This window comes from Lygodium microphyllum, chromosome 28 (assembly GCF_053477565.2).
Source record: "Lygodium microphyllum isolate KBCC chromosome 28, Lygodium_microphyllum_v1.1.10, whole genome shotgun sequence".
Classification (NCBI taxonomy): Eukaryota; Viridiplantae; Streptophyta; class Polypodiopsida; order Schizaeales; family Lygodiaceae; genus Lygodium; species Lygodium microphyllum.
The window spans coordinates 115,777,876-115,794,090 of NC_141162.1; positions in this window are offsets into that span (position 1 = coordinate 115,777,876).

The following is a 16,215-nucleotide window of genomic DNA, read 5'->3' on the forward strand; positions in this document are numbered from 1 at the left end:
GGATGGTGCTTGCGACGAAGGCTTTAGGAGTCTTTCAAGAACTCGAACCGGCATGGAATTTAACCTCGGACGGCTTGCGGCATAAAATCTTCTTGCGGAAGTCTTTCGATGGATCTTGCGGGGTCTTTATGGCTTCACCGTCCCCTCTTTAAAAATCCCGGAAAGGGTATTAGTGGATTTTTGGGAGTTGTGGTGGGAAGGGCCTTTGGGAAGGGCCTTTGGGAAGAGGGGGTGGGAAGGGCCTTTAAGGAGGCCCCTCTTAGAAGCTTCCAAAGAAGCTTCTAAGAAGCTTCTTGCTTCACTGAACCACGTGGGCAGGGGGTCGTGACAGCGTGGCGGCGGCTTGAGCTGGTCGGCGGACAGGGCGGCAGTAACTGGCGGACTGGGCTGGCGGCGGCAGCTACAGCAGCTGGCGGCAGCGCGGTGACTCCAGCTCGATGGCGGCCTCACGTCCCTCTCCTCCATGGCCGACAGCTTCTCCCTTGTCTCCCTTGCTCCCTCTCTCACAGGCCTTCCCTCTCTCCTCCCTCTCCAGTCTCCTCTCCTTCGCACACCCCCTTGATGGGGGGTGTTTATATAGGAATGGGGGGTGGGGAAGAGGGTCTCCACCTACGTGGAGAGCTTCCTCATGCAATCTTCACTTGGCCATCCCCCCCTCCACACTCCCTCTCCTCCAGCCATGCATCGGCTGGGGGAAGGGATAATAGTAAAAAAATTTGCCTTAATTTAATTAAATTGTCCCTCCCAAGAGGGTGTTTTCGTGCGGCTTGCGGTTTTGAACTCCCGGTTTCGATTTACCATTGCAGAGGACCCTATTTCATGCGCGCGGGTCACACATTACGCGGTCAATAATTTCAAGGCAAGAGATACCCTTTGCACAGGGTTTACACGGTGTGCGGAAGGTTAATATTTACGGTACGGATACGCGGAAATATTACATTCTCTCCCCCTTAGAAGAATCGAGATGTCCTCATCTCGAGATAAACTGGGAATATTGAAGATTGAGAGAGCTTTCATCCATCCAGGTAGCATCTTCCTTAGGATAATCTTTCCACTGGACGAGGCATTCTCTCAAGGTTCTAGATCTCAACTGTCTCTCCTTGACATCTAAAATCTTTTCCGGCCTTAGTTCAAGGATTCCTTGACTAGGCATTACAATTTGTTGGTCATCAAGCACATGATTAGGGCTAGGTGCATACTTCATTCTTCAATAGACTGTTATGGAATACTTTATGATCCTTTAGGTTTTTAGGGAGTTGCAGTTTATAAACATTAGATCTTAAGCACTTGAGGATCTTGTATGGTCCACAATACCTTGGACTTAGCTTCCTGCAATCTCCTAAGGATAGAGAACTCTTCTTTGGGCATACATGAATGAAGACCATGTCTCCTTCCTCAAATATTCTATCTTGACACTTCAATTTCGTGTATGCCTTCTGTCTATCCTTCGCAGCTTTGATGTCCCGATAGAGTGAAATCATAAGCTTCGCACAATATCTTCTATTTAAATAACTGGCTTGCTCGTATACATACTCTCATCCTATAGTAGACAAGTCCATTATTGGCAGAGAATTCACGATACTTAGCCTCTAGCTTTTGTTCCTGGTCCTTGATAGAGACTTCCCTTAGCATCCTTTGATAGGCTAGATCATGGCATCCTTCCTCTCTAGCTAGCTCAAGTATTAGGTCGTTTGGCATGGACACCTCTATAGCTAGAGATCTAGCTATTGATAGATTTTGCAAGATTAATGAATTAAGGAATGCCTTGCGATTGAGTGCATCAACAACTACATTCTTCTTTCCAGGTCGGTACTTGATCTTAAAATCATATTCCTCCAATACTTCAATCCATCGATGTTGCCTCATGTTGAGCTCGTTCTGGGTAAAATCCATTTGAGACTCTTATGATCGGTCACTAGAGTGAACTTATTTCCCAACAGATAGTGTCTCCAAAGATTTAGAGCATGGATGACAGCTAATAACTCCAGATCATGGGTGGCATAATTCCTCTCGTGACTCTTCAATTTCCTTGAAGAATATGCTACTGGATGACCTTCCTGTATAAGAACACATCCCACGGCAAGAATGCTAGCATCAGTTACTACCTCGAACTCCTTACTGGGATCAGGAAGTCTCAGAATAGGTGCTGATACCAAACATTGCTTCAATTGGTCGAAACTATTTTGCTCGGGAGCTGACCATGTAATAGAAGTCTGCTTCTTTAGTAAGTCAGTAAGAGGTGCTGCAATCAAAGCATAGTTTTTGATAAAGATCCTATACCATCCTGTCAAGCCAAGAAAACTACGTATCTCTTTGACAGATACTGGTATTGGCCATTCAAGCACAACTCTGACTTTGGCTGGATCTACTGATATTCCTTCTGATGATACTATGAATCCTAGATATTCAATCTGACGTTTGAAGAATGCACACTTCTTCATTTTTGCATACAGCTTATGAGACCTCATTGTCTCCAAAACAATCCGTAGTTGAGGTTCATGATCTTCTTCCTGTTTAGAATAGACTAAAATGTCGTCGAAGAAGACAAGTACGAAATCATCAAGATATGGCCTAAAAATATCCTGCATTAACCTATTGAAAGTGGCAGGTGCATTTGTAAGTCCTAATGACATAACCAAGAATTCAAAGTGCCCATATCTTGTATTGAAGGCCGTTTTTGGAATATCCTCATCCTTGATCCTGATTTGATAGTAGCCTGATCTGAGATCAATTTTGGAAAAGATCTTTGCATCTTGAAGGCGATCAAAAAGCTCATCTATTGTAGGAATATGATATTTGTTCTTGACTGTTGATTGATTCAACCCACGGTAATTAATACATAGTTGAAGTGTTCCATCTTCTTTTTCTGGAATAGGACTGGAGCTCCCCATGGTGAATTGCTAGGCCGAATGTAACCTTGGTTAAATAGTTGCTTGAGTTGTTCCTTCAACTCAATTGCTTCCGATATAGACATTCTATAAGGTCTCTTTGCAATTGGCGCAGCTCCGGGTATTAGCCTTATCTCATGATCAACTTCTCTTGGAAGCGGGAGTTCTGTTAACTCTTCAGAAACTACGTCCACGTATTCCTTCAGCCAAGTGACCAATTCACTTTACTTCTTTATCAATATTCATAGTCAGGACAATCGGGAAAAAGTTTTGTTCCATTCATATCAGCATAGCCCTTTTGGGGTACAATTATTTCTTGGGCCGATGGAACAAGTTAATACATCAATTCGAGGAGAATAAGATATTATTGCATTCAGCTACAGGAACTGAGTAGTAGTACGGCTTGGGGTCATCGATTTTCAGGAATCGATAGTTCATTGGAAGATTAGGGTATCTCTTCCTTCGATATCCATTCTTCTCACGACGCCCCTAAACCTTGATTCGGTCGGCAGGGATTCTTTGAATCACTTCCCCGTACACATACTTATTCTGGTTAACCCTTCGACCTCCAACCTGTAGGGTCGCGTTTGCGTGAGCCTCAATAAAGACGAACAACTTTACGATCTTCAAATCCTCCATCCACTTGATTCTCTTCAAGTTAATTTGAAGGTACGCAGGTTGATAGGCAGTTATGTAATAGATCCCTATAACACCCATCCATCTCCATTCCACGTACACAGGTGATGGATTGTAAATGCGGTCTAGGATGTTCATCATCTCAACCCTTTGTCGATAATCCGTGGAATGCATCGCGGTCATAAACATGACTCGGAACACTAAGAACCTGTTCCATGCTTCATAATTCTGCAATACAGCATTCAAAGTAAGGAAATGTTTGGGACACAACATTTACTTTACTTCTTCTTATTAAAATTTCCTAAAAACAAATCCTTTGTTGGTTGGCTCTGATACCAACTGTAACGTGTCCACTAGAACCATTCAGGACACGTCTTAGCAGTCCATCGGAAAGGATGTCTAGAAAACTCCGCCCGGCACTCCCATGGAATGTTACGGGTTTTGCAATCTAGGTCTTCCCGAGTCTGCCACGTAGCGGAAGTATCCTGGCCGTTCCCACTTAGGATCGACCTGAATTTGGGTTTCCCTGTTTGGTCATTAGCTAGCAACAATTAGCGTCAGACTCGAGCGAACTACTTTACGCAGAAACGCCAGGTCCGAAGCGGATTCACGCTGCACTTGGTTCAAGGAGAATGGGAAACGAGAGGGAAGCAAGGCTCGACCTCTCTGCCATAAGGCATAGTCCCATTCCGTTCCCCTAAAACATCATGAATCGGGTAATAGTTAATTCTAAGTCATCGTTCTCGTTACTTGTTCTGGAGATGACGATCAACCTCTGTTCATCGAAGACTTTGAGAAAAGTTCCCGGCTAACCGAGACCACCCATCCATAGGACAGACCCATGGTCCATCCTCCGCACTTTCCTCGGTTTGTTTTAGTTATGTAATTACCTACCACATTAGTTTGACATATACAAACAGCTTCCTTGATTAACCCTGTTAAGCACTGGTTCCTTCACGTAATCTTATCACAGGACATAAAGAAAACAAAGTCAAACAACTTCTTTGTTATCATTTAATCCTTTTATCTTTGCAATACAAGGAGTTCCCGCCCGTAGGCGCATTCATAATCCGCCCGAAGGCTATCCAGTAATCCTTCAGTGATTACTATCCCAAGTTTCCGCCCGTAGACTAGTATGCGGGCCTCGAGATCCAATCCCGAGTCACGTTAGTCTCTTGTGCAGGGCCGGGAAGGCGAGGGATTTACAGCCAGAGTCCCCCCCTTGGCACCCAAGCGTCCTCCTGCTCCAAGTAGAACTCAACGGAGAGACCTCTCACGGCGGGTTCGGTCCACGTTCCCGGCGCGGTTCACAACCCCCTTGGTTAGGGTTAGGCAGGCAATCGGGGGTAACTGAAGCTGCCACTTCCTTCAGGTCAGGCCTTCAACCTGAAGTATTTAGATATATTTTCATCCTTTAGTTCATTGAGCAAACAATGCAAACAGTCCTTTCTAAACTGTTACAAGCACAATCAATTTCAGTGGTCTTTTAGCTGGCAACTGTTAAGGAGTGACTCCTTTTCTCTGAATGCAACCCGCATTCGATCCGGAATCAATTGCAACTTGGCAAGATTCCTATCATTCTTGGGTTAGGGTCATACCCTACCAATACTTTAGGTCTTGTTGTGGTAGATTCCAGCGACCATGTCGCTTTAGTTTATTGTCTGGTTATTTGCTTCAAGACAAACACCTAACCTTTCTTTTCCTTGGCAGTTATCCCCCAAGTGAGTAACAGGATGATTACCCATCCTCTTGTAAGTTAAATTCTTTCAATAACTTGCCAACCTCATTTCGAGAGATGATAAAACTCTCTGGTGGCCAAATCTCAAGTCTATACAAAGTTGCAGCTTTTTGCACATGTATTGCATCTAATTCCACGGGATCATTCCATTGCTTAGTGTTTTCCGTTCACGGAACTTACCCCAGCCGAGTAACAGGGTTTTAGGGTATCCTCTAAATCATTCCTAATTAGGTTGGTCCATGGTTCTAGAAATATGCAACTCCGTCGGAGTTTCATCATTTTGAATGATCCTTAGGATAAAACCTTAGATCATTTCATGCATGAACATCCCATTGCTTCGACATTTTGTGAACATGTGTAGGATCTTTAGAATCACGGTTTTTGTCTAAAGCTAGGTCGATTTGCACTAAAACCCTAGTTAACACTTAGGATTCCTATCATATCGACTCAATCATGTCCATACAAATCCTTATGGTTTAGATTACTTAGTCAATTCAATTATGCTTGTCTTGCGACAAGGAGGATCCTTCTCAAGGGTGATAATCTAAATCTAACAAGGAGCAATAGATACAATTCCACCAACACGCGTAAACATGCGATTTATTGCCTTTACGCATCACATGGCCCTTGATAACTTTATCTTTCTTTGGTGCACGATAATCTGGCTACTAACCTTGCCTAGGACCTACTAGGTCTTACATCAATAGTCGTACCTGCAACCTTGTTGTCTACACTTTGGCATCTTATGCTTTGACTCCTAATTGCGGCTCTTAATGAATGACATTTTTCACATGACGACTACGCAATACACAACATTCTCCTAGCTACGAAGTAGTCAATGAAACTCATACAAAACTAATGTTAATTTATTCCATCTTACAAGCTATTTACAAGTTCATAAGATCATCTTCGTTCTTTATTATTTCTTTCCGGATGATACCTTATGGTGCTAACCTTTTCCTATGAAATCATTGCGAGAAGTATGTTGCCTAATGTGCGGCACACGCTTATTTCTACCATGTCTAGGACGAAAAATAATGCACCTATAAATTCCATTTCTTTGCCTAAGTTTAGACTCATTACCTTGATAAGGTACCAAATCTACATGCAACTAGTCTTTTACTCATTCAAATTCATGACAATTTTAATCTTACCTAATGTTCAAGAGATGTATTTCTTTCCAATTTCCGTATGCATTAAACGTAAAATGCAATTCCTTTTATGGGCTAAGCGCGCCTTATCATTTCCTTATGCGGAATTAACTCGAAAGAACCTGGACTTGAGGAGTCGGGGAGATGTCCACTTGTACATTCGGAGATGAGCCTCCCGCGGTCGCATCTTGGGATCTTTTTGGGGCCATCGAAGACGTAAATTCGACTTCCGATTCGCCTTAGTGGACTATGGAGTGACGGCCCTCGGAATGCGGCTTTCCGACCTCTGCCTTTATCCTTGTATGCGTGAGGGTTCCTCTTCGGGATGGTGCTTGCGACGAAGGCTTTAGGAGTCTTTCAAGAACTCGAACCGGCACGGAATTTAACCTCGGACGGCTTGCGGCATAAAATCTTCTTGCGGAAGTCTTTCGATGGATCTTGCGGGGTCTTTATGGCTTCACCGTCCCCTCTTTAAAAATCCCGGAAAGGGTATTAGTGGATTTTTGGGAGTTGTGGTGGGAAGGGCCTTTGGGAAGGGCCTTTGGGAAGAGGGGGTGGGAAGGGCCTTTAAGGAGGCCCCTCTTAGAAGCTTCCAAAGAAGCTTCTAAGAAGCTTCTTGCTTCACTGAACCACGTGGGCAGGGGGTCGTGACAGCGTGGCGGCGGCCTGAGCTAGTTGGCGGACAGGGCGGCAGCAACTGGCGGACTGGGCTGGCGGCGGCAGCTACAGCAGTTGGCGGCAGCGCGGTGACTCCAGCTCGATGGCGGCCTCACGTCCCTCTCCTCCACGGCCAACAGCTTCTCCCTTGTCTCCCTTGCTCCCTCTCTCACAGGCCTTCCCTCTCTCCTCCCTCTCCAGTCTCCTCTCCTTCGCACACCCCCTTGATGGGGGGTGTTTATATAGGAATGGGGGGTGGGGAAGAGGGTCTCCACCTACGTGGAGAGCTTCCTCATGCAATCTTCACTTGGCCATCCCCCCCTCCACACTCCCTCTCCTCCAGCCATGCATCGGCTGGGGGAAGGGATAATAGTAAAAAAATTTGCCTTAATTTAATTAAATTGTCCCTCCCAAGAGGGTGTTTTCGTGCGGCTTGCGGTTTTGAACTCCCGGTTTCGATTTACCATTGCAGAGGACCCTATTTCATGCGCGCGGGTCACACATTACGCGGTCAATAATTTCAAGGCAAGAGATACCCTTTGCACAGGGTTTACACGGTGTGCGGAAGGTTAATATTTACGGTACGGATACGCGGAAATATTACACTTTCTTCCCCTTCCACTATTCATTGGAGTGCTGCAAAACGTATTCTTAAGTACCTCAAGGGTATTAAGGAATTTGGTCTTATTTATCGTCGTCGAAAGGATTCTTCTTTATCTTCTTCAACTTCTCTTGACCTTATTGGATATACAGACGCTGATTGGGCAAGTTCACACTTATCCATGCGATCTACAAGTGGGAATTTTTTTTTTGTAAATGGATATTTAGTTTCTTGGTCCAGCAAGAAACAACGATGTGTTGCGGTTTCTACAATTGAAGCCGAATATGTTGCTGCATCATTAGCAGCTCGCGAGCTAGTTTGGCTTCGACAACTACTTGCAGATTTGGGACATCCTTCATCATCTAGTACACCTCTTCGATGCGATAACCAAAGTGCTATTAGTCTTACCAAAGACTATATACAACATAGTAAATCAAAGCATATTGCTATTCATTATCATTATGTTCGACATGAAGTCAAGAAAGGTTCCATTATGGTGGAGCATTGTCCCAGTGATCAAATGGTTGCAGACATCTTCACAAAAGCTCTTAGTGAAGCTCGCTTTAGCTCATTAAGACATGCACTTGGTATTGTTCCAAGTTCTTGTCTCACTGATTGAGGCATGTATCATTGTATTCAAGAAAACTTTATAGTAAATTATTTTTGTATTGTAGGTATGTATAGGGGCTCGGGTTTTTCCCTTGTTCTCCCTAAGGGTTTTTTCACTCGCAGCCAGAGACCTTTGTTTGAGTGGGGATGTTACAACTATATATATTATCTCTCACTTGACTTGGGTCTCACCTATATATACTAACTCTACATCAATATGAATCATTCTTTGGGAGCATGTCTTGTGTATCTCTCTCGTACTCTCTCTCTCTCTTAACAAAGGGGAGGCATGCATGCATGGGGCTCCTCTACATCTCCTCAGAAGAGGCATCATCATCGCTACCACCACCGCTACCTCTGCCGCTATCGTTGCCGCCACCGCTACTGCTAGTCCCCCCTTCGCTATCCTCAACTGCATCAGGGTTCACCTACACAAAGGAATAAGGTATATAAATACCATTACAAACAACAAATTAGAGTTACCTATACTTTTCATGTAAAAAATAAAACATACCTCTTCTGGTTGTGGAATCCTCATGGCAATATTATATTGCTCCTCCGTGATGAGTCCCTCCTTGTAGAAATGCTGCCACAAGTGGACACCCGGTTATGACCTCGATGGTAGTCTACCTCTCTAGAAGTAGGCATCCTACCAACGATATGATACTACAAAACAATTTGAACATACAACGTATTAGAACACACTACATAAAGAAGTGAAATAAATTATAAAATTTAATTTAAAAAAGAAATCAAATAATACTTACAAACTCAGCCTCCCATGACTCCTTGCCATCCGATCCATAATGCGATGATCCCATGGTTGCCATCTGGATACATCGCACCTCTGCATGCTGGCGACTTGTCATTTTCTCTGCTGCTCTCTTCTTGGCCTCTTTGCACTCCTTGCGGTGGAAATTGGGTGGTTGGCCATATCCAAGGCACCCTTGCTCTTGTCTCCGCAGTGACTCCTTAGCGTGCGTCATAAGGTGAGACCTCTTGTTATGAAGCGCATCTCTCACCTTTGACCGTCCCCAATCATCTGAGAATCATGAATTCTCGGGATTAGGGTATCTTCTATGTACTACCCGCAGCACCTCTTGTCACAAACCATTTTTTTGGTGCTTGAAGGGAATCATGCAATCTTTGTATGTGGCATGCACGACACTCCTCAAGTAGGCTATCACTTCCCTCCCCTCAGAGTCATGCAAGATACCACCAATATCAGTGACAGAGTAGTACATTTGTGGACGCTCACCTCTCTCATTTCCCGGTGAGGGTGATCGAGAGCCACCTCCTAGGCAACCCCCACAAAGCCCTCGACCTCCTCGTCCTCCTGCACAACTCTCCCTCCTCCCTCGACGGGCACTACCCTCTACCTCACTCGATGCACGTGCTTTTGTAGATGCACATGCTTCGGCCGATCCATGTACTTCAGCTGATCCCTATGCATCAACTGATCTGTGTGTATGCATAGTGCGTGGAGTACCTATTAGTAGAGGTGTGCCAAGGTTTGGTGTTTGTGCGGCAGTGCTAGGCAAAGATGTGATAGGTGTCCCAGACATTACACTGAAAACCTCCTCTGGAGTGGGAGGGCTACCAAGATAACTGGTCATCTCCCCCATGAATTTCTCCTTGTTTGGAAAACCTCCAAAAAAGCTACTAACACCTCTAGAAAACTCCGCTAAGGTGTTGTTCATGCATTCCAACTCAAGATCAGTGCTGGAAGATCCAGAATTCCACATCTATATAAGAAAAATCATATTATCCTGTGCAGATAAAACATATTACATGCTGTATCTATATCTGCGTCTCTGTGTGCGTCTGCCACAGCGCGTCTATTTTCGCGTCTATACCCGCGTCTACACGGTCATCTAGACGTGTTGACAGATGCATACAGTCGGACCATTTTTTTCAAACTTGGTTTAAAAACACGCAAAAAAACCTCCATAGATGACAGTCTATAACATGTAAAGAGAGAGAGAGAGAGACACAAACAGACAGAGAAAGCAAACAAGATTGAGAGAGAGAAGAAGAACTCACCTTCTTTGCTTGTTCCGACGGGTGGCGGCTAGGTTGCAAGCTCCTTGTCCTCCTTCTCCCTTCCCTTGGTAAGTTGCTTGAATCTTCTTCTCTTCCTTGCTATTTGGCTCTTGTTCTTTACTCTTTGGCTCTTCCTTCCTCCTGTCCTCTTTTTACTCTTATTTCCTTCCCTCATTGTCTTCATGAAGTGATAGATAGACATGATTAGTGATGTCGAGCTCGAACTACAGAAAACATGCAAAAAACGTAGGAAAGCACTGGTTTGAAAAGAAAGCGACAACTTTTTTTAAATTTTTTAAATATTTGCGTAGCGTGTCTGTAAGCGCATGTAATGGCACATGTATATGCATAGATAATACTTATTACACGTGCTCAGAGATGCGTAGTAACAATTAAACTGATTAGATGCTAGCTTTTGGTTGTTTTTGGATCAACATGACATGACTTTCCTAGTCTTTCAATATCAAAATGTTTGCCTCCATGTTGTAAGTATCAATGCATGCATTTAGGAAATATGACATATATACCAAATGAAATCACATTCGTCCTTATGATCCAGGTGTAATTATGTTGTATATACATCCAATCATGCCCTATACATGCATACAAATATACATCCAATCATGCCCTATACATGCATACATGCCACATAGATGATTAGATGCACCCAAGGCAATCTGGACTGGCACCTTAAAGTTGGAGTGGTTCGACAGAGAGAATTGGTAAAGACTCAAGGATACGAAAGAGATAAAGAAAGGCATATTATCCATCAATCAATCAAAGATATGTACATGAAGTGACCTGATATAGTAATTAGAGTATCGTCATTTTAAGGATGCTCCATTGACTTCAGCAAGTTCCCATAACAGTGATCTATTTTAGTCACCAACAAGTGGACACACTGGCTAAAGATGATAAAAAGAGGACATGTGCACATTGGCTACATGTAGTCCACCTTATCTAAAATTATATGTGAGCTATAAGTGCACCCTGACATGATTGGAATAGCTTGCACATGCACAAGCCAACTGATTTACATCAATCTACTCATGCTATGAATTGGCATGCATGTCTTGCTTTTGCTTTGATTGTATTGATTGTGATGTATATTCCTCGAGAATAATGAGAATCAAGGGACTACCCTAAAAAGTGAGAGTACTCCCTTGAATCACTGATTAAGCTTTGATCTATAAGTTTATGCATGGCTAGGTTAAGTGCACAACAAATGAGACATGTGAGTGTATTGATCAATTCTCTCTCTCTCTCTCTCTCTCTCTCTCTCTATATATATATATATATATATATATATATATATATATATATATATATATATATATATATATATATATATATATATATATTGCACATGCACAAGTCAATTTATTTGCATCATTCTACTCACGCTATAAATTGGCATGCATGTCTTGCTCTTGCTTTGATTGTATTGATTATGCTGCATATTTATTGAGACTAATGAGAGTCAAGGGACTACCCTAAAAAGTTAGGATACTCTCTTAAATCACCAACTAACCTTTGATCTATAAGTTTATGCATGGCTAGGTTAAGTGCACAACAAATGCGACATGTGCATGTATCGATCACCTCTCTCTCTCTCTCTCTCTCTCTCTCTCTCTCTCTCTCTCTCTCTCTCTCTCTCTATTGCACATGCATAAGTCAACCTTTGATCTATAAGTTAGGCATGGCTAGGTTTAGTGCACAATAGATGCAACATGTGCATGTATCAATCACTTCTCTGATAATTATGTCGTATATACATCCAATCATGCCCTATCCAATCACATTTATATAGGGCATGATTGGATGTATATAGGGCATGAAATCACATATATATAATGAGCTTTGAATGATTTGATGTATATTTGTAATACTCAGAAAGAAGTAAAGTTGGTAATGTATATCATGTCCTATAGATGTATGCCCTATACATGCATGTATATCATGTCTAATATACATGTATATCATGTCCTTATGATTGAGATGTAATTATGTCGTATATACATCCAATCATGCCCTATCCAATCACATTTGTATAGGGCATGATTGGATGTATATAGGGCATGAAATCACATATATATAATTAGCTTTGAATGATTGGATGTATATTTATATTACTCAGAAAGAAGTAAAGTTGGTAATGTATTCAAACAAATACTAGCTGTTAAGAGGTTTGGTCATATTTAGGGACTTTATGAGAAATGAAAAATATGCGTGTTTATTTTCGCATCTATAGGCGCGTTTATAAACGCGGATATATAGACACGTTCTGTATACTAGCGTAAATAGACGCTTTGATACATGCGCTTATAAACGCGCCCGCTTTTTCGCGTGTACAGTGCGCGTCTATAGGGCCTTTCTCTTGTAGTGATTACTACTAGTGAATCCCCCGTGGTACAACTAAATATCCACCAACTATAAATAAGCATACATGCTATATTATTCTATTGCATTGATGATCATATGTCTTTTTATCAATCTACCTATAGAAATATTTTCCTTGTGAAAAAATATTTTCCTTGTGAAGAAAATTACTGAAGGTGCATTTGTGAAGATGAGGTATACAAATCTTAACTTCTTTATATGATGAACCTTGCAGTGGAAATTTTGCAAGAGATTTTACAATAAAGAAAGTCATTTTTTCTAGTTATTGGTGGCTTGGATTCTATCAAAATGCATATAAACACTGCATGAAGTGGGATAAATGTCAACATATTGGACGACCAACTAAACACTCTATAATGCCTTTCACCCCAACATTGACACTTGTCCCTTTTAAGTAGTAGTATATATGTTCTTTATTGTCCCATTCATCCATCTACACGAAATTATTCTCATCCATACACTTTGGTATTTATCGATTGCATAACCAAATTGGTGGAAGATAAATAAGTTAAGACAAATCATGAGAAAGATATCACTCTATTTCTTTATGAGATTCATATTATTTCTCGCTTTGGCTATCCACTTAACTTGGTTAATAATCATGGATCTCATTTTTGTAATAAGTTGATTTTGACATTGATGGATCTCTATAAGATTAAACACCAAAATCTACACCATATTACCCTCAAGCAAATGGTGTTGTAATAGTTACTAATCATATCGTGATGATGATTTTAACCAAGGCAGTAGCAAAGAATAGGTGTGATTGGGATGAGTGATTGCCATAAGCACTTTGGGTGTATGGAACCAACTATAAGATTATAACTAATAATACACATTTTAATTTGGTTTTTGGGATTGAAGAAGTACTCTCTTTTGAATTAGAAGTTCTCATATTGTGAATTGCATCATCTACTTGCTTTGGAGAGCTAGACTCTCTTACTACTCGATTGTGTAAGTTAGTTAAGGTTGATGAGGATCATATATTTGCCTTATAGCATCCAGAAGCATGTTTTAAACGATGGAAAGCTTAGTGTGATTGATGCTTCAAGCTTGAGGATTTTCAAAAGAATGATTGGGTTTTATTATATGATACTCGATACTATAAATTTCTAGGAAAACTTTGTATAGGGTGGTTAGTTCTATTCAAAGTCAAAGATATTTATGAAAATGGCTTGCTAGATATCCATGATTATAAATCGCAACCACGAGTGCAGGAATGGGGAGGTTAGGAACGAAGTGATGCAGAAGCTGGCGCAGCAAATGACGGCCGAAGGCGATGACTGCTGGAGGAGTTAAAGACGAGGAGGAAGCGTTGATGAGCTTTGTTGCTCTATGATTTCGGAGGATGTAAACTGTTGCAGGAGGCCATCTCTGTGTGAGGACGGAGAGACATCGAAGGTTGAAGAACAACGTCGGAGCTATCAAGGACGCAGCTCGGGAAGTCGAACATCATCATTAAAGCTTTGCAAGTCTGAGGGAAGGTGGACGAAGTAAAGTAATCATGTTGACGGCTGCTGCTAAGGTCGAAGTGAAGAAGGTCACACAAAGTGACAGAGGATTGCCGAGAGCGAAAGGTGAGAAGTTGGCGTGAACTCGGAATCTGGCCATGACAACGACCAAAGAGTTTTGGAGTTAACGATGTTGTTACTTCAAAATCGAGTGTTTTGCAACTCCCATAATTCTCTCCGAAAATCTTCCTGAATTGGGAGAAAAGACGAAGACGTTGAAGGCTAACGAAGAAGCGAGAGAGCCAAAAGTCGACGAAAACTTCAAAGGTTCACAAATGGAGAAAAAGTGTCTTGGAGATACCACTTCTTTGTATGACTGCAACGAAGGCAATCTTCTGAACATGTTTCAACCAGCGTCAACTTTACCGCTGATTCAATCCACCATCATTATCGAATACATCGATGTAATCTGGCTAACCGCTATTCCCTGCATCTCGAAGTAATACTTTTGAACTGATCTTCATGTAACATTTCTGAGGGCTGCAAACTGAAGGGAATAAAGAAGACGCCACTAGAGACCTTTCGGAAGAACTCATTAACTCCTCCCTATATCTCACATGTTAAAGGTGGAGCATTCTTAAACGGAAGTCCTATGACAAAATCTTTGCAGAAGAAGTTTGGCCATTCACTCTTAGTGGGAACCAAAAAAGATAGTGAAATAGCTGAGGAGTAGCATATGGTAAGCTTGTTTTGTACACTTTCAATTCACTTCTCTTCTTATGCATATCTATGGCATAATATGCTCTTTTGGGACAAAATTTTCAAGATCACTTGTTAAGTGATTCATTGTAATTTTTTTTTCTAATCCATCCTTTGTGTGCATCAAATCAAGAATTCAATGTATGGATACATATTGTGAAGATTGAAAGCCTTGATTTCCCACTTCTCTTTTATGCCAATATATGTAATCGATCAAATATGAAACCCAAATATTCTTTTTGTTCCATGAATTCTTTGAGTTGAGTATTCTTCACATATCCTTCACTCCCATCTTGCTAAGCATCCATGTGACAAGCAACATTCACGAACCTTGCGCGTATTCCATGCCACACCTAGTGAACTCGACATGAAAGCATCGCTTCAGATTGCCGAGATGGGAATCTCTTCAAATACTCCACCCACTTCATCATCGAGTGCTTCTTCCTTTTCGATCGATGAGATGAATTTATTGCAGAATCTTTCTTCAACTATTATGATGCAGAATCAACAGATGCAGTTATCTATGCAGCAGCAACAACAATTACATTAGCAACAATTGGATCAACAACGAATGATGCATCAAGAACAAGAGCATACGCATGGAGCAACCAAAGCGATCGAGGCGGTGGTAAGTGAATACAAATTACTTCATGGCCGGAATGTCTCAGCTTATCTTTAAACTTTTGAAAGCTAGACGCACTTCTTTGGAGTTCCTACCAACTGGAGAAACTATTTCCTATGGCTTGTCACTCCTGTTTTATGAGTTAGAGTGACTGATTTATTTATACAAGATTCAAATTAGAATGTCTTCAAGAAGGCACTCAAAGATGAATATTTTATGGAGGATTATGGTATTGCTACTCGGAAGACATTTAGAGAGTTGGTTTATCAGCCCAACAAAGGACTTGTTGCTTCCAAGTTATTGCGTGAATTTGAATTAGACTGTTATAACCAGTTGGATGCACTTGAGCAAAGAGACCTAAACTCGGAGAAGGTGGAGTTATTCTTGTAGACGAATACTCGTGCACTTCAAGACGATTTGGGGGAGGTTCTTGAAGAGCGAACACAGCCTATGGGATGGATTGGTAAGGTGCTGTTGATGCGGTTTTCACATTGACAAAGAGGCGGAGATGGAAGGCTCGCTTACAAAATGGTATGCAAGCACCTCTAACAATGTCTTCTCCTACCTCCACTTCTCCTACTACTCCTTCCACTTCTTCTCCTACCCCTCATCCCATGTCTATGCCTACTTCTATGCCTATGCCTATGCCTATTCAGGCGG